The following is a 19,995-nucleotide window of genomic DNA, read 5'->3' on the forward strand; positions in this document are numbered from 1 at the left end:
AGCTCTGAACCACAATTGGAAAGTGCTCAGAAGTTATTGAGGGAAAGTAGGAAGCTTGCTCTGACATCACCCCAACCTGCTCTCCTCATCCTTGAATGGTTAGAATTACTTCAACCCACCTACTCCCCATCCACCCATCTCCTTCAAAGACTAGATCCCCTTTACAGCACTGTCACTGAAGAAGTTTGTCTGTTGGATACACTGAGGGACTTCACTGCCTCCCCAGGTTGCACATTAGTGTGTGAGCAGCTCTGCCCCTAGGGTAGGTCTGAGAATGAAGAGAAATTAATAAGTGCTGTGGTTTTCAAGTTCTATTTTCTGCAGCCATATAGACTCAGAATGAGAGCCACCAACACATGACTCTACACTCAGCACTAAGAAATACATATGTGTGAACTCAGTTTCTCCACCCATGAGATTCCTGTTCATTATTTGAATATTTTCGTCCTCTGCGACACTACATCTGTCTTAACTGTTGGGCATAATAACATCTTCTACCTACAGAATCATTCAAGTCCCCTGGCCTCTCAGTTCTTTGACCTCCTCTACTCTACTAATGGTTAAGCCAGCCACTCACCCAACATGATAGAACTGATCTTGTCATTTCCCAAAAAATGCACCCCCTCAATTATCTTTTTTTTTAAAGATTTATTTATTTATATAAGAACCGGGGTACAGGCCAGATGTGCAGGAGGGTGAGAGGATTCACCAGAGCTGGGAACAGAACAGGCACACTGACGAAATACACTGCTGAGGGGAGCAGCGGGGAGACAGAAGAGGTCTGCTGCGCCATGTGGGATTCTCGCCGGCCGGCAGGGATTGAACCCGCACTGCAGAGGCTGCGGATAGCTTCACAGCGTGGCGCTCAACCACCTGCGCCACCAGGGAGGCCCCCCACCTCAATTATCCTGATTTCAGGCACCCCAGTCTAATCACCACTCCTACCTTGCAGCTTCACCCAATGAATATCTGACTCCAAGATCTCCAACAACCTGGGTTTGATCCCACTACCTTCTATCTCTCATTTTCCTCCTGTCCTCACTTACCTTCCTACTCAGCTTAAATACCATAGTCAAACAAACTGACCTCTCTTGTCATACACAGTTGGAATTCAACTTACTCTTCTATTCCACACCTACAAGCATGCAGCTAAATGACTAGGAAAAATAAAATCATACAATGGCACTGATTTCACTTCAGCTTTATAATCATTAACTACAAGCAACTCCTAAATGTTCCTCATGCTACTTGTCCAGTGTATTCATCCGCCACTCTCCAAGAAAGTATTTGTAGTCCCCTCCCTCAAATTTCCCAACATCTTCACTCCCACCTCATGAGAAGAAAGGAAGCTACTAGACTATAACTTCTACATGCAGACATTTGTACCACAGTCACTCACATCACCTGCATTCATGCCCCTATGACCTCTTATTACTTTAGAAGAATTGGCTGCATCCAACACCTGTCCTCTATATCCTACATGCCTTTGTTAACTTAAGGATGTTCTTTTACAAAAATGTCCTTCTGCATGAAAATCAGAAATCATTCCCATCAGGACACAGACATCTATCGTTATTCCTACCTTAAAAAGAACCTCTCATTATTTAGGCAGACTCTACCAGATCCTGATCAGTCTTAGGATCACTAATAATGTGATTTTTTTTTAAAGATTTATTTATTTATACAAGCACTGGGTACAGTCAGAAGTGCAGGAGGGTAAGAGAATTCACCAGAGCCAGAGCGGAGAACAGAATAGGCAGAGTGACGAAATACACTGCTGAGGGGAGCAGCGGGCATGACAGGAGAGTTCTGTCACGCCATGTGGGACCCTCGCTGGTGGCCAGGGATCGAACCGGTGCTGCAGAGGCTGTGGGCAGCTTCGCAGCCCAGCGCTCAACCGTTGCACCACCAGGGGAGGCCCATAATGTGATATTTAAATGGACAGTATGTGGGGCCTCCCTGATGGCTCAAGGGGTTAAGTCTCAGCACTATGAAGCTATCCACAGCCACTGCAGCACTGAGCTCCATCCCAGGCCAGGGAGATGACCCACATGGCGCAGCAGACCTCGCCTGTCTAGCCCACTGCTCCCCTCAGCAGTGTATTTCAGTCAATCCGCCTATTCTGTTCCCCACTCTGTCTCTGGTGAATCCTGTCACCCCTCACACCTCTGGCCTGTACCCCAGTTCTTTTATTCATCAATAAATAAATCTTTAAAAAAAAATAAGTAGCATGTGCCTTCGACATAAGGAAATCTGAAGGACACAGCACTACCTGTAGAATATCTTGCCCAATATATTTAACTTATATATGATCAAGCCTTCATATGTAATTCCAGTTCTTAGAAAATTCAGGAGAAAAAAGAACAAGTTAAATGACACTATAATTATCAGACAAATTCAAAAAGCAACACTTTCTACTGGACAAAAGAACTGCTTTCAGCAACAAGTCGATGGGCCTGAAAAACAAATGGCTTAAAAAGACGTAAGAACGATATGCAATTTGTAGACCTCCCTTGAGTCTTTAGGGACGAACGGAGAAATCTGAACATAGACTTAATATAATTATAACATATTATAATGATATTAAGAAATCACTATTAATTGTTTTATATATATTAGTAGCATTATTATATTGTGGTTAAGTATGTAGTTGTGTAGAACAAAAGTGTTATGCACGTGAAGTTATTAGAAATGAAATCTACTTTACAATATCTCAAACACATAGAGCAAATAAAAAAATTCATTATCATTTTTTCAAATGTATTCAAATTAAGCTTCATAAGGAACAAGAGTGATCTGCAGACTCTTGGACAACATGGTTTGGGAGTTGGGAGAATTGAAAAGAGCTTGAAGAGAGAAGTTACAGTAGACAATTGTGTCTGTTTTACTGAAGGAATAAACTATAAAAGATACATGACTGTACGGATATCACATATTCAGTCTTTCAAGAGTTCTACATAAATTTCCCTATCCTACCAACAAAACCTCTTACTCTCATTTCACCTTCCACCTCCTACCCTTTTTCTTTTCTTCACAGTAAAACTCCCTGACAGAATAATCACTGTTTCCAATTTCCGTCCTGCCATTCACTTGACTCCACTACAGTCAGGCCTCCCCCACATCCATGAGATAGGTCTTGTCTGCCACCGAACATTCCATGACTCCATGTTGCTAATCCCACGGTGACTCCATGTTGCTAATCCGTCTTCACCTTACTCATCCCATGGGCAGCATTTCACATCACTGGTCACTTCTTCCTCCTGGTTTCCTTGGATGTTTTCCAAGTCTACACTCTCCTGTTTTTTTTCTATCTTACTAGTCACTCCATCTCAGCATTCTCTGTGATGCCCACATCTACACACTCAAGTGGCCCCAGGTCTGAACTTTGTTCTCTCTCCACTCACTTGCCACTCACTCTCCACTCGTTGCAAGTATCTGTGATCTGTACTCCTACTCCCAGTGTGTAGTTTACACCAACACATGTTTGTAGAAATGCATTAAAATGAGTCAGAATGTAGGGTCCCTCAGTGAATTTCTAAGGAAAGGAAGTCCTTAATAATTAAAAAAAATATATAAAAAACAGTAGGCTAGGGATGGGAAGTATAGAATAAAACATTAAATCACTCCACTCTTTGCCCTACTATCTATTATTTGTACCAGTATGAAAGCATTGCAGAAACAATGATTCTTAGACTTAGAGAATATCAGAATTATTAAAATTACTTCCTAAAATACAGATTTCTGAATTTTGTCTCAATCATTCCATCCAAATAATCTAGGATGAGGCTCAGAAATCTGCATTAGCAAGTACCCCAGGAAATTCTGATGCATGTGATCCATCTATTATTCAACAGACTCTGAGAAACAAGTAGCTTAGGACAGTACCAGCCATAATGAAATCTGCGAAAGTCTTATCAAGGATTAGTAGGAGAAAAGTTCAGCTATTCAGTGTAACTAACTTTCAAAATGATGGAAAAGAGCAATTTTATATCTGTTCAATCTAATAACTTTAAAAATAAGGTTGGTACTGTAAATGTCCTTTTATACTTCATTATTCTAATAATCCTTTTGATTGTATTTTTAAAACTATTGATGTATGATAGGTTGGGGGAAAAAAACAAGTTCTTCACCACCAATAGCATGAGAAGACCTGCCCTTGGAGATAGAATTCTGGCTCTGTTATCTCAAAAGCCCAGATTAAAATTCTGGCTTTCTAACTAGTTACAAGTTAGCCTAATTCATCTACTTGTGTAAGCATTGTGTTTTCATCTGTAAAGTGTGGATAACAATACTTTAAAATTTGCCTCTGCTAGGGGATGGTAACAATTTAATAATAGACTTTATCAGTTTGTTTAAGCTAATAATTATTGAGCTTTTACCAAGAGCTACATGCTTTACACACAGTAAAGCCTTTAAAATGTGGTAAATCTCATTTAAGTCCTGCAATAACAAAAGCACCTGGGTGGGTGCTGCTGTCACTGGGTCACGGAGGCCGCTCAGGAGCCAGTACATCCTGCTGTTGACTCCAATATCCTACTTCCTAGCCACTGAGCTCCATCGAGGGCAGCCAACACAGGTCAAAATGTTAATAGTTTTGTCAAAACATTTCTGTTTTACTCACATGGGCAGCAAAAGTCAGAAATGTGATAAGGAACAGGAAACCTACTTGTAATTGGTGAATTTGAGAAGCCAATGGAAAGATGCCATGAGAGATTTATCAAGAGCCCCAGGAGCTGCAGTGGCATATGTTTACCTGAGAACAAGTCCAGCTGCCAGGCTAGTGGTGGGGAGGGGGAAATCCTGCTCAGATCAAGCCCTGAAGATAGAGGGACTCTTATTCTCCCAGCACTAACTTTCCAACCCAGGTTATTAAAAGGGTCTCTTAACAGAGGTTAGATCTCTTCCAGCCAGGTAGGGACTGATGGAGAAGATTAAGAAGTCCTCAGAAATGCCTGAGTACTTTTCCTGGAGTTTTTCTAAAGTGTGGGAAACAAAACTTCATGGGGGGTATTGAGTCCCCACTCCAGATTGGTAGCTGCTTCTTGATTCCTAGCTAGAGCTAGCCACTCTGAACCAGTAAGGAGAGCCCAGAACTCGTGGTTAACGGAGCTCTGGCAAAGGGAAATCATGGGTCATTTGCTACTATCTTCATTCAACCTTGTGCCTTCAAAGGACACATATTTGTGGAAATACTTGCCTTCCTATTTGACATGTGCCCACCCACTCCTTACATAAGCAGTAAAATCCCCAGCACCAGCCCAATCCCAGCCCCAGCCCCAGCCCCAACCCCAGCAAGAATCTCCCTCATCTTACCACATCAAAGACCACTCTGCACTCCACTCCACCAGGTAGGAGTAAGCTGAAGGGGAAGAAACTAAAAGGGCCTATAAAGAGGGCTGAACCAATCACTGCGCCCCTCCCACACAGTAGACCAAACCCTCTTTGCTCCAACACCTGACAAAAGCACAGAGAAAAGAAAATAGGCCTCCTTCCTCCTCAGGAAGAGGAAGTTTCACCTCCTTTTAATCTTCAAGAAAGAATTAAGTTAGTGGTATGCAAGTTTTTATGCAGACAAAAAGTATAGGGTGTAATATAATGAATCTCTATGTTTTCCTAACCCAGCTCCAACTGTCCCTGTCCCCTGGAGTAGTTTAAAGCAAATGCCAGACTTCATATCAATTCCTCCCATTTCAACTCTTCTCAGCTAAGGTTCCATGAGAAAATTAAGTTCTAATGGTCCAAGATATCCATTTATGTAAAGAATTAACTTACTTACCTAACATGTACTAACAATGTACTAGACTGAGAGTATAGACCCTCAAATCACTTTCTGTAAAGCTTAATTTTCTGGAATACACCACAAACACACACACATACACCCCACGCATCCACAAAAACACACCAGATTCTAGAAGAGAATATATATTGTGATATGTAATATATATAATCCACCTTCAAATTTTTACCAAGTCTCTTAAAACAGTCTGTTATACTGAATTCCTTGAATGGGGGATCCAAACAACATTGGCATATTTTGTTTGGATGATATGCTACTCTTAACTCTCTTAATTTAAAACCATTCCCCACACTCTTATTTTTTTTTCTTTTTCAAGACATATTTGTTGAAGAAACTAAGCCATTTGTCCTATGGAATGTGCCACGTTCTGAATCTGGCTGATGACTTCCTCCATGTGTTTAAACGTACTCCTCTTTGCTCTGTGTTTTCGGTGTACTGAGTGTTAGATTTCACAACTTGTTGAGATTCAGTGGTTTCAAGTTCAATGGTTCTCCAAATACTGAGGGGGAAGGGGTCAGGGAACAGCTAAGAAGAGCTCCACTTAGTTGTTTGTGGGAATTTGGGGAGACAGAAATGAAGAGGGAGATCTCAGCTTCTCCACTTCACAGTGGCACTGAAATCTATAAGAACAACAAACACCAGCACTCATAATAGGTTAATTTATTCAGCCAATGCAGACTGTCTGCTGTGAGCCAAATTGGAGATAAGGTAGAACAGAAATCAGCCAGATATCCCTAATCTCCCAGAACTTGCCTTCCAGTGAGGGGGTAAGTAAATAGTAAAATATGCATGCTGTGCTTTGCAAGGGAGGTACTGGTATGCAGAAATTCCAAACCAGGAAGATGGATAAGGATAGAAGGGTGAGGTGGAGCGTGGTTGGAAATCAATTTTAAATTGAGTGGTCAGAGAAAGTCTCACTGAGAAGAGGCATTTGAGCAAAGAGGATTCCAGGTGGAGGGAAGAGCAAAATGCCTAAGAAGGGACATGTCTGGCCTTCTTCAAGGACCCCTCGGGTCCTGGAGCAGAGTGGGTGAGGAGGAGGGTAGCATGAGATGAGATCAGCAACATGTTAGAAGCCAGATCACATGGGCCGGAGACCAGTATAAAGATCCTAGTTTTCACTCAAATTCTCCATGACTTAGGTTTGAAAGGGTACATTCTGGCTGCTGTACCAACAATCAACTGAGGTAGGGACCAGTTTAGGAAGATTTTTTTTTTTTTTTAAAGGAAGATTTTCCAGGAGGCTATTGTAACAATACAGGTGAGAAGGCCCATGAGTCCATTTACTGAGCTCTGACTGGTGGTAGCATTTTGTGTTACCAGATTCAATCCTTATCATCACCCTGTAAGGTGGATACTTGCAATCTTTCATAAGCAAAGAAACTGATGCTCAGGGCGTTTAAGCCATTCGTTCAAGATAGCACTGAAAATGGTCACATTGGGGAGTGAGCCTGATTATTTACTATGACTTATCCACTGGCCATGTTGCCCCACATATGTACCTCTACTCAGTCTTTCAGAGGGCCCAGGAGAGCCTCCTCTTGGCTAGCTCAAGGATATTTGACAGCTCCTCCATTGGACCTTCTGGTGACAGTCTTTAACTCCTACCCCAGACCTCTAAGTGTGCAAACCTCATCTTCATCTGGACCTTAGAATCCAAACTTTCTGCCCCTAGACTAGAGACCTTAATACCCTATTGCCCCTCAGCTAACCATACACCCCCCGGACTCAGGCCAGGTGCCCTAGCCTGCAGAAACCTCTACCATCATCACCTCCCTCCTTTCTAAGATCACAAACTCTCTATTTGGGCAATCTGAGCTACTACCACTGAATCCTGCAATGACTCCTCTTCCTGTTTCTCGTGGCAGGAATGACTGGTTGCCCTTCAAAAATGTCTTTTCTCTGCCACATAATGCTGTTGCTGAAAGTGGCAGCCCAATCATGAATTATGTTCTCCCCTAAGTGCAAATGCACAATCACACACCCTGCATCTAGGTGGGACCTTCTGACTACCTGCAGTGAAATGAAAGCAAAAAGAACATTGTCACTTCTGAGCCAAGGAGGTAAAGTGAGTTAGACTTGCCCCAAGAGGTCGACACTACAAACCACCATCTGAATACCTATTTTTCTAGTAGTCTATGAACATTCAGAATTCTCAGCTATGTAGACTTTTCATCATGCACACAGTTCTCTCCACATACCAATATTTCACTTGCACAGTGAAATAACAGAAATTCCCCTTAATTTGGTCCTAGTCAACAGTTCCTAAATTCTTCCACCTAAGTACTCCTTGCAATTATTTCCACCTGTTGTGATCCCCAGGTTTTAAAAGGTATTTTCAGCCAAATTTAATTAAGATTTTGAGTTCTTGGGCCTCCCCTGGTGGCGCAGGTGGTTTAGCACCCTGCTGTGAAGCTGTCTGTCTGCAGCCTCTGCAGCGCCAGTTAGATCCTGGCCGGCCAGCAAGGGTCCCACATGGCATGGCAGACCTCTCCTATCTTGCCTGCTGCTCCCCTCAGCAGTGTATTTCGTCAGTCTGCCTGTTCTGTTCTCCGCTCTGTCTCTGGTGAATCCTCTCACCCTCCCGCGCATCTGGCCTGTACCCTGGTTCTTGTATAAAAATAAATAAATCTTTAAAAAAAAAAAAGAATTTGAGTTCTTATATGTTATTAAAAGGACAAAGATGCCACTGCCAATATGGTTCTGACCAACATCGGCTTGTCATTGTTACCGCAAATGATAAAAATTAAGCGTGATTAAAAAAACAAAACAAAAAAAACTTGGGCCTCCCTGGTGGCACAAGGGGTAAGCACCGCACTATGAAGCAATCCTCAACCTCTGCAGCATGAGTTTGATCCACAGCCGGCCAGAGAGAAACCCACATGGCGAGCAGACCTCTCCTGTCTCGCCCGCTGCTCCCCTCAGCAGTGTATTTCAGTCTGCCTGTTCTGTTCCCCGCTTTGTCTCTGGTGAATCTCTTACCGCCTCCTGCATCTCCTGTACCCCAGCTCTTGTACACATAAATAAATAAATCTTAAAAAAACTTGATGATTTAAGTAAAAAATGTTGTCACAACCTTGCATCCTGAACAGGTCTCTTACCTCCTCCTTTGGGAGGACCTTACTGTTTTTCCACCTGACTCGTTTCGGCCTTTTTGTCCTCGTGGCATTATTTCCTCTAATGGACGGAGGACTCACATCTATGTCACCCAAACTCCCTGCCGCGACCAGAGAACGCCTGTCCTTCTGGGCTATTCCTTCTCTCCTCCAGGCCTTGGGCAACGACCTTGCCACCTGCATACGCTGATGTAGCAGCCGATGGGCCGAGGCAGAGGGGGCACATGCTGCGGCTGCTCCACCTCCAGCCCGATCTCATCACCAGGCCCGAGTGCACGAACACCGGGGAAGGGGAGCGTGGAAAATTCGGCTATTCTAGCCCCTATAAGGGCCACAGGGCTGGCAGGCGAAAAAGGCCAACAAACCATGCAGTATTGGCCCTTTTCTACCTCCGACCTATATAATTGGAAGCATCAAAAACCCCCGTTGTTCTCAGAAAATCCTAGAGGTCTTATTAATCTTTTCGAGTCTATTTTATTCACTCACCAACCCACCTGGGATGACTGTCTCCAACTCATGCAGATCCTGTTTACGACAGAAGAAAGGGACAGGATCTGGGGAGAGGCACGAAAACAGGTCCCGGGTGTGGACGGCCGCCCTACCCAGGATCCCACTGCCATAGACCTGGGGTTCCCCTTGCGCCGCCCTGATTGGGATTACAATACCCTTGAAGGTAAGGAGCGTCTCCGGGTGTACCGCCAGACTCTGATGGCTGGGCTCCGAGTGGCGGCTAGAAAGCCGACAAATCTGGCTAGGATCCATGATATAAGACAGGGGCCGACGGAAAGTCCGGCTGCCTTTCTAGAACGCGTCATGGACGCTTTCAGACAATCTAGTTCCCTTGACCCCGAGGCTCCCGATGGCCAGGCAGCGGTCACGCTAGCTTTTGTCAATCGGGCAGCCCCAGACATAAAGAAAAAGCTTCAGAAACTTGAAAGTCTGGGGGAGAGGCCAGTACAAGAACGCCTCAGGATGGCTGAAAAGGTGTATCATAATAGGGAAACGGAGGAGGAAAAACAGGAAAGGCTTAGGGTAGAGCAAAGAGAAAGGGAAGACAAAATTAGAAAAGAAGACTGCAGCCAGCAAGCAGCAGAACAAAAGAGGCAGAACCGCCAAATGATCCATATTCTGCTCGAAGCAATGGGCCGAGGCGACAAATCCCAAGGAAGGAAACCCAGGCCCAAACTGGACAGAGACCACTGTGCCCGATGCAAGAAACGCAGACATTGGGCCAGAGACTGCCCTGACAAGCCTGAGCCTGAGCCTCTACGCAAACCAGGAAAGGTTCTCCAGGTCAACACGGAGGACAGTGACTAGGGGGGTTAGGGCTCGGCTCCCCTTCCCAAGCCTAGGGTAATTTTAACAGTGGAGGGGAAACCGGTTGACTTCTTGGTGGGCACAGGGGCCCAGTATTCAGTTCTCGTACAGGAGCAAGGAGAAAAACAAAACCGCACCACCTGGGTCCAAGGGATAACTGGAATTCGAGAATATGGATGGACAACAGATCCCCAAGTCAATCGGGCCCAAGGAACGGTCAGCCACTCCTTCATGGTAATTCCGGACTGTCCTACCCCGCTGCTGGGTCGAGACCTCCTGACCAAGGTAGGAGCCTCTATATTTTTGGGCCACGAGGAGTATGGGTCAGCTCTCAAGCGGGACTCCCGCTCGACTCTGGGCTCCAACAAGACCCACCTGTCCATGTCCTTACGATGGCACTGGTTGACGAATACCGGTTGTATTCAAAACCACGGGGGGACAACCGTATGATGATTGACTGGTTGCAACAATTTCCCGAGGCGTGGGCCGAACCGGGGTGGGGGGGGGGGCTGGTTTTGCCGCCCACCAGGCTGCTGTTTTTGTGGAACTAAAACCAGGGGCTGACCCAGTTTGCATTCGTCAGTACCCTATGCCGTTAGCAGCCAGACAAGGCATTGCCCCACACATAGTGCGGCTAAAGGACTTAAAAATCCTCCGCCTGTGCCACTCTGCTTGGAACACCCCGTTACTACCAGTCAAAAAGCCTCATTCTTCTGACTACCACCCGGTTCAGGATCTACGCAAGGTTAATGTCCGTGTGGCCGACATTCATCCCATGGTGCCCAATCCATATACTTTGCTGAGTGCGCTGTCTCCACAACATACCTGGTACTCGATTCTGGACCTTAAGGATGCCTTTTTCTGCATCCCTTTGGCACCTCAAAGCCAGGATATTTTTGTCTTTGAATGGCAGGACAATACGGGCCGGCTGGAGCAATTAACATGGACTCGGTTACCACAAGGATATAAAAATTCGCCAACTCTATTCAATGAGGCACTGGCCAGAGACTTGGAACCCTTCCGGGCCTCCCACCCTCATGTTACTCTCCTCCAATATGTGGATGACCTCCTGTCGGCAGCGGCCGACCAAGAGGCCTGTTTAACAGCCACCAGTGATCTATTGCGGCTGTTAGGCTGACTGGGCTATCACGCCAGCGTAAAAAAGGCCCAGTTGTGCTCTACGGAAGTCACATACCTGGGCTACCGCCTTAAGGAGGGACATCGCTGGTTGACCCCAGCCATGACCAGGACCATCCTAAATATCCCAAGGCCAACAAACCGGCGACAAGAACGGGAGTTTCTCGGGTCGGTGGGCTACTGCAGACTCTGGATATTGGGGTTCGCTGAAATGGCACAGCCACTGTACGATCTAACCAAGGGAAATGACGCACTCTTTTCCTTGGGGCCCTAAACAAGACCAGGCTTTTCAGACTCTCAGGACCACCTTGCTGTCAGCCCCAGTATTAGCCCTACCAGACCCCACCAAACCTTTTGTCCTTTTCGTGCCTGAAAGCAGGATGATTGCCAAGGGAGTCCTCATTCAGGCACTGGGACCCTGGAAGTGGGCCATCATGTACCTGTCCAAGCGATTGGACCCTGTGGCAGCAGGATCGCCCTGTGTCTGAGAGCCATAGCAGGTGTGGCTATCCTGGTCAAAGATTCCAACAAGCTGACTCTCGGCCAGCAGACTGAAGTGGTAACTGCCCATGGAATTGAAGGGGTCCTGAGACAGTCACCGGGTAAGTGGATCAGCAACACACACCTTACCCATTATCAGGGGTTGCTCCTCAATTCCCCCGAGTGGTTTTTAAAACTAAAACCAGCCTTAACCCAGCCACGTTGCTGCCAGATCCTGCCTTGCAGGACACGCAGCATGAATGCCATGACATCCTGGCTAAGGCCATCTCTGTAAAGGGCGATTTGATGGATACCCCCCTGGTTGAGGCGGACCACGTATGGTTCACGGATGGCAGTAGCCTGGGGCAGGATGGTCTCCAAAGGGCAGGAGCGGCAGTGGTCAGTAAAGACAGTTATTTGGGCTCACAGACTACCCAATGACACTTCTGCACAAAAAGCGGGGCTGGTTGCCTTAACAAAGGCCCTCCAACTAGCCTGAGGAAAGCGGCTAACAGACTACACGGACAGTCCTTATGCTTTTGCCACTGCTCGCATACACGGTGCAATCTATGCAGAACGTGGATTCCTCACCACGGAGGGGAGGCCGATCAAACACACTCCCATCATTCAGGAGCTATTGAAGGCTGTCCAGCTACCCTCCCACCTAGCAACTGTACATTGCAGAGGTCACTAAAGACTGGACACTATAGAGGCCCAAGGCAACCACAGAGCAGATGAAGAGGCCTGGAAAGCAGCACTATCGACTGAGGAACCTGTGACCATTAGGTGACCAAGGTTGACCTCCCAGAACCCGGCATGGGACCTCTTCCAATTAAGGCTCCTACATTCACAGATAAAGACCACCAATGGCTCCAGAAAGAGCATGCTGAGGCTCAGCAAGACAACGGCTGATGGAAGACTAAGGACACTCTACTTCTGCCTGAAACAGTAGGCCAAGGCTTGATTAAACGCCTTCATCGGACCATGCATTTAGCAACAGAAAAAATGAGAGATTTAATTAAGACTGTTTGCTTAGACTTCCCTAAAATTCACCAGATAACCAAGAAAATAGTAGAAAACTGCCAGTCCTGTCAACAAATGAAACCCGGTAAGACGGTTGAACAGATGGGAAAGCAGCTACGAGGTGAGTTCCCTGGAGATATATGGGAAGCAGACTTTATAGAAATAAAACCAGGAAAGTATGGGTACAAATACTTGTTAGTTTTGGTAGACACCTTCTCTGGGTGGGTTGAGGCCTTCCCCACTAGAAGGGAAACGGCCCTTACGGTCTGTAAAATGTTATTAGAAGATATTATTCCCAGGTATGGAACACGTAGAGGAATTGGGTCAGATAACGGACCAGGCTTTGCTGCCCAGGTTGTACAACGCCTGAGCAACTCCCTGGGGATTAATCGGAAGCTACTTTGTGCATATCATCCCCAGAGCTCAGGTCAGGTAGAAAGAATGAATCGGACCCTCAAGGAGACCCTGACTAAATTGTGCCTAGAGACTGGCGGGGACTGGGTGACGCTCCTCCCCTAAGCACTTTTTTGGGTCAGAAATACCCTTTATTCTTTGGGGCTTACCCCGTTTGAAATAATGTTTGGATGAGCCCCGCTGGCCGTCCCTAGAAATGCAACCAGGTAGGCAGGGCCAGAGCCTGTGGGGCTACTCCTTTTAGCCCTGCAAGCAGTTTGGAAGACCCTGTGGCCCCAGCTCAAAGCCTTGTACAGCCCCAGTTCCCCCAACCGCAGTCTCCATGGCTTCCAGCCTGAAGATTGGGTCTGGGTCAAACGGCATTCTCCAAAGACACTGGAGGCCAGATGGAAGGGCCCATTCCTAGTCATTTTTCCCACCCCTTTTGCTTTAAAGGTAGATGGAATAGCAGCCTGGATCCATCACACCCACGCAAGGCCACTCACAGGACGAGACCAGCTGGTCGCCGATCCCGGTCAGTGGACGGCCCGAGAGGACCCGTCAACCCGCTGCGCATAAAACTCAAACTCTGCCGGCACCCGGACTAACTCCCTGAGACTGATTCAAACAAGTTTCCCGAGTGAGCCACTACAATGATCGGACCGTTCCTGCTTTTGCTGACCCTTCAAACTGTATGTGCTCTCCCTTGCATCCTTTTGGATGAGCCCACATAATCTGTGGAACATCAGCTGGACCCTTAGCAATGCAAAAACTGGGAAATTGGTTGCCCGGGTCAGGCACCGTGCTCCCCTGGGGACTTGGTATCCAGATATATCCATTGATCTCTGTAATCCAGCAGATGGGGCCTGGGATAAGTCTAATAAGGACACAGGTATTTTTACCGGGTGCTGTAACAGGCCAGCCGGGCGAAGCCAAATCAGAGAAAGTCATTTTTACCTTTGCCCAGGGCATGGGGGGCGTAACGTGCACACCTGTGGAGGAGAAGGGGAGTTCTTTTGTGCATCCTAGAGCTGTATCTCCACAGGCCATATTGACTGGACAGCTCCGTTCAAAGGGGATTATATTCAGGTTGGCAAAGCTCCGGGGTCTGAATCCTCAGGTTACAAACTTTTGCCAGATAAGTGGAGCCACAGGTGGGCAGGTGGGCCTTGTGTGCAGGCTCAGTGCAACCCAGTTGTACTAAAATTTACCCAGCTGGGCAGAGACTCCAAGCTGCTCCCCCAATGGATTGATGGAATGACCTGGGGGGTCAGGCTCTATGTATCTGGCACAGATCCGGGTGTCTTGTTTACTCTAAGGCTTAATGTTTATCCACCTCAAGCACCCCAACCAATGGGCCCAATGGGACCCAATAAAGCCCTAGGCCCAGTCCATTCCCGGGAACCCATTGCTCCGGGAACCCATTGCTCCAGCAGCCACTGTATCTCCTACCTCCTCGGGGTCAGCAAGCACCCGAGTGACCTCAAACGCTCAGTCACACCAATAGTATGGGCTGCTCAACCGCCAAAGACTGACACTTTCCTAGAAATGGTACAGGCTGCTCAATTGCACAAGACTGACGCTCTCCTAGAAATACTTGGGCATGTGTTTCAGGTGTTTAATGCTTCCTGGCCTGACTTGACTTCTTCATGTTGGCTTTGTTATGACTCAGCCCCTCCCTTCTACAAGGGGATTGCAGCCTTGGTAATGTGTCCACCTCTACAGAGGACAGTGACTGTCGATGGCAGCAAAAGGCCAAATTAACCCTACAACAAATATCAGGGCAAGGTCTATGCATTGGAACTGTACCCGAGTCCCATGCACGACTCTGCGCTCACAACATGACCCTTAGCCCTAGCATGTCCCATTCCTATATACTCCCTCCCGCGGACGTGTGGTGGGCATGCTCTACGGGCCTGTCCCCTTGTATCCATGCAACGGTCCTGAATCAAACTGGTGACTTCTGCATTCTTGTACGATTGGTACCCAAACTAGTCTATCATTCATAGGATAGCTTCCTTGATTCTATGGAAAAAATTGGTGGGCCCACCTCCAGATGGGTCAAAAGGGGACCAGTAGCTCTCCTCACTCTCAGTGTAATAATGGGTTCCAGCTTAGTAGGGGCAGGCACTGGAACTGCCTCCTTAATTTACCAGAATCAACAATACTCCAGCCTGCGGGCGGCTGTTGACATAGATATTGAAAGACTGGAAGTCTCCATTGCACACATGCAGGAATCCCTATCCTCCCTAGCTGAGGTAGCGTTACAAAACCGCCGAGGACTGGACCTTATTCTCTTACAGCAGGATGGGCTGTGTGCGACTTTAGGAGAAGAGTGCTGTTTTTATGTTGACCATTTGGGGGTCATTAGAGAATCCCTTGCCAAAGTAAGAGAGGGTTTAGCTAAATGAAAAAGAGAATGGGAGGCTCAATAGGGATGGCTTGAATCTTGGTTTAACGCCTCTCCGTGGCTGACGACCCTGTCGTCAGCCATTGCGGGACCTTTAGTTTTGCTCTTGGTAATGCTTACATTTGGCCCTTGTATACTCAATTGCTTGCTTGCTTTTGTTCGCAATAGGCTCGAGGTGGTTCAAACTCTTGTACTTAGACAACAATACCAGCCACTGCAACCCGTGCAAGCTCCAAACATGTATTTGGGACCTTAAAATGGTGTTTTAGAAAAAGGGGGGAATGTAAGGTAGAGCATAACAGCAGCCATTTTTAGAATATAGCAGCCATTTTAAGAGCATAGCTGACAGAGAGGTTGCAATTCCTGGAACCCAGATTCTAAGAATTGCCATCTGTAACTGTCAGATGACCCTGACAGTTGGTTCTAAGAACCGGCATCTGTAATTGTCAGATTACCCTAAAGAACCCATTCTAAATGCCTATATAAACTGCTTAATTTTGAAGTTCGGGGTCCAACCCTGTCTGGGCACGGCCACTGTGTTGGTTCCACTCCAGGGGTTCGGACCCTAGCTTGAGCTAGCTAATAAAGGCCACTTTTGCTTTTGCATCAAACTTGGGTCTTGGTCGTTCTTGGACTCGACACCAATGTGCTCTAACACTGCCATCTGCCGGATCAAGACAAAACATGTAAGACCTTTAATGGAAAGGAACTTAAGTACATTTAGTGTGCACTACAGAAAACACAGAAAAAATAGTTTTAAAATCAAGCACCCAAAGTTACCCATCCCCTCTTGGGTAATGTCCAGCCAAACAGGATTGGCTCGAATCAAGTCCTGAAAGCCTGCCCCAAGTCTAAAGCACCTTCCAGCGGGGACCCATAAAAAAAGGGTCAGAAGCAGTCAGACAAGTCTGGGAGAAAAAGTGCAAAATCAAAACCAAGATAAAAGCTACCATTGATAACCTCCCCCTGGGTCTCTCACCCACATCTGTTTGAAACAGTCCAGGACCGAGAAGCAAGCACAGTTTCTTCACATGTCTCTCTGCTTCTTCTGCTACCCCCAGGTCACCTTCTGGCTCTCCAGCCTTCCTTCCTTCCTTCCCCAGTCTCCTCTCCAGCTTCTTTTCCTCCCTACTCAGCTCTGCCCTCCTTTGGGTGGGGCAGGTGTTATAGGACAGGGAGAGGGTCAGCCCAAACCCTGCAAACCTGCCTATTCTAAATGGGTTCTGCCATCCGCCGCATCAGCACAAAACATATAAGACTTTAATGGGAAGGAACTTTAATAAAACTAGGAAACAATACAGGTAAGGCAAAGAGTCTAGTTTCTAAATGAAGCACCCAAAGTTACCCGTCCCCTCATGGGTAAAAGTCCATCCAAATGGGATTGGCCCAGAGCAAAGCCCCAAAGCCTGCTACAAGTCTAAAGCATCTTCCAGTGGGGACCCACAGAAAAGGGTCACAAACAAGTGGACAAGCCCGGAAGGAAAAGAGCAAAATCAACATCAAGATAAAAGCTGCCATTGTCACCTCCCCACGGGTCTCACCCACATCTGTGTCACCCAGTCCACGACCAAAAGACAAGCGCAGTTTCTTTACGTGTCTCTAGGCTCCATGCGCCTCCTCCAGGTCTCCTTGCTCCATCCTGCTTCCTTCCTCAGTCTCTTCTGCAGCTTCTCCTCTTCCTGCTCAGCTCCACCCTCCCTTGGGTGGGGCAGGGAACCTGGAACTTCCCCCTTTCCTGGGGACCACCCTGTTACACAGGGACCCTAGAACCTTCCCTTTTCCTGGGAACTACCCTGTTACAAGAGGAGGGGATGAGTTCTACAGAAAGAAGTGATGTCAATTATTTCTCAATAAAACTGGGGGGAAGAATTTTCCTTTAAATTCCTATAATAGGGTCTGATGCTCTACATCTGTCTTTACAAATCTCAGTGTAATTATGCCTTTACTGAAAGTGATGTCATTTTTTGGAGTTGTTGGGTTCAGAGAGTGGGGTCCTTGGCTTCACTCTGGGAAAGTTTCGCCATAGCTCCCCTTTCACCAGCATCGGCAAGTTCCCAGGCGAGTTCTCTGCACACAGAGATTTTAGTTATATCCAAAAGGGCAGGTTTATTAAAAAGGGGAGAGGAGAAGAAAGGACACTGGCATAGACACAAACAGGCAGAAAGGGCTGCCTTGATAGGGACAGGTGTGCTGAGAGAGGCCTGGATGGTTGCAGGCAGGCGGCCTTGAGGAGAGCTGCCTCTGCTGAGGGAGGTCAGTGAAGAGAAGCCCCAGTCTGGTACAGGTCACAGACAGGCAGGAAGCTGCTGCCCTATGGAGGGACAGAGTAGGCACAAAGGAGCACCTGCATAGGAACAGGTAGGCAGAAGGACTGCTGCCCTGCCAGTGAGGAGACTACACTGATAGTCTTCTTTTCTTCGGGAGGGGCTCACTCATTCTTGGAGTGGTTTGTTTCTTGCTGACTTTGAATAAACTATGTAGAATTTGAAAGGGGTCCTTAATCTCCATATCTTCACCTTCAGGTCTGTGCTCATGACCCTCCCTAAAGCAGTCTGCTACTTGGTTGGGTCTTGGGCTTTGTGATCTAAGATCTTAGTTCCTATAGCTAGGTTAATGGCTATGTAAATCCCTTCTACCCTCACAATGCTCTTGGCATCCTGTGAGCTAGGTTTCTGATCTTGTGGGGCCTCCTTTCCAGTTTTTCTGTCCTTATCCTCCATCAAAAGCAAAGATGTCTGCTAACGTAGTCTTAATTTTATGAGGAATTCCAGAGCTGGAGGTCATGCCTCAGGGTCTTTGTTCTTTTCCTCCATTGAAGTTTCATTTGTTGGGCAGGGGAAAGCATCAGAGTTCCTTGACATTTCCTAAATGCCAAAATCACTGACGTGCAGTTCCCTGTCCTTAATGTCACCAAGGTGATGACAGTTTTAATCTCAGCAAACTGATCTCTTACTAGGATCAGCTCAAGGGCAAATGGGCCACCACACAAAAAAGGAAACAAATGTAGAAAAGAGTTTGTTCAAGCCTGTGACCAGAGGTGCAGCCCACCCCATTCCTTAGCTGTAAAAGATGAGAGGGTGGCGGGGATGCAGAGGAGGAAGGGATCACTTAGAACAATGCTTCTCTATCTTTCCAGAGCACTAAGTGCTAATATTTTGAAAATACGGATGCCAATTGCATTGTCATAGATTCTGATTTAAATGTTCTAGAATCAAAAACAATAGATGTCTTAAAGAATGTGTAATTTCACAGGACCATTGAGTCCTAGGGCAAGTTAGGGATAATTAGCTGCAGGGACAGTGCAGGCAGGGACTTCAGGAGAGTTAAGGAAGGATCCAGAGATAAGGGCAACAAATTCCAAAGGGGACTAGGGCCAACAGGACATTAGCAACAAGGATGATAAAGAAAAGTATGCTAAGATAAGGGCTGGGACACAGAAACTTAGTTCTGGCAAAGAGACATTTAGGCAGTGAGTGAGACTGTTAGGGGGAAAAGGATGTCCTAAAGCTAATTCCATACAGGCTTTGTGGACTCCACCCCCACCCCAGGCCAAAGCCAAAGACACTGGGAACTCCAAATCCCATCACCACCAAAGGGAAGGTGGCTGGGACCTGAGGGTGGGTTAAGCAGCCAGGTTGGTATAAAGCCAGACACATGGGCTTTGGAGGGGTCCCCCATTTTGGCTCTCCGCCAGCTCTGAGAGTGCCTTTGGGTTTCCAGGTCGGTGGATCGGGTAGGACGCATTAAAGACTTTATTTCCCTATTTTCTCCCTGAGTTGTACATTTCCTTATTTCCTTTTCCCTTGTAAATAAACCTTTTATTAACTTTTTGTGTGTGCCTGTAGTGGAGTATTAATAAGTCCCTTTTAAGCGCGCGGGTGAGGACCCACAGCCAGGCAACCTGTTCAATATCGGGGCTGCCCTGTAACAAGACCACCGAGAACTACCCAATCACAAAGAGACTGGTGGAGCTTTAGAATAATTAGGGAAAGGAGGAGTATATTCCCTGAGACAGTGTTACAGGGCAGGGAGAGGGGCAGCCCAAACCCTGCAAAACTGCCTCTTCTAAATGGGTTCTGCCATCCACCGCATCAGCACAAAACATATGAGACTTTAATGGGAAGGAACTTTAATACAATTAGGAAAAAATACAGGAAAGGCAAAGAATCTAGTTTCTAAATCAAGCACCCAAAGTTACCCGTCCCCTCGTGGGTAAAAGTCCATCCAAATGGGATTGGCCCAGAGCAAGGCCCCAAAGCCTGCCACAGGTCTAAAGCATCTTCCAGTGGGGACCCACAGAAAATGGTCAGAAACAACCAGAC

The sequence above is a fragment of the Talpa europaea genome, assembly GCF_964194135.1.
Source record: "Talpa europaea genome assembly, chromosome: 4".
NCBI lineage: Eukaryota > Metazoa > Chordata > Mammalia > Eulipotyphla > Talpidae > Talpa > Talpa europaea.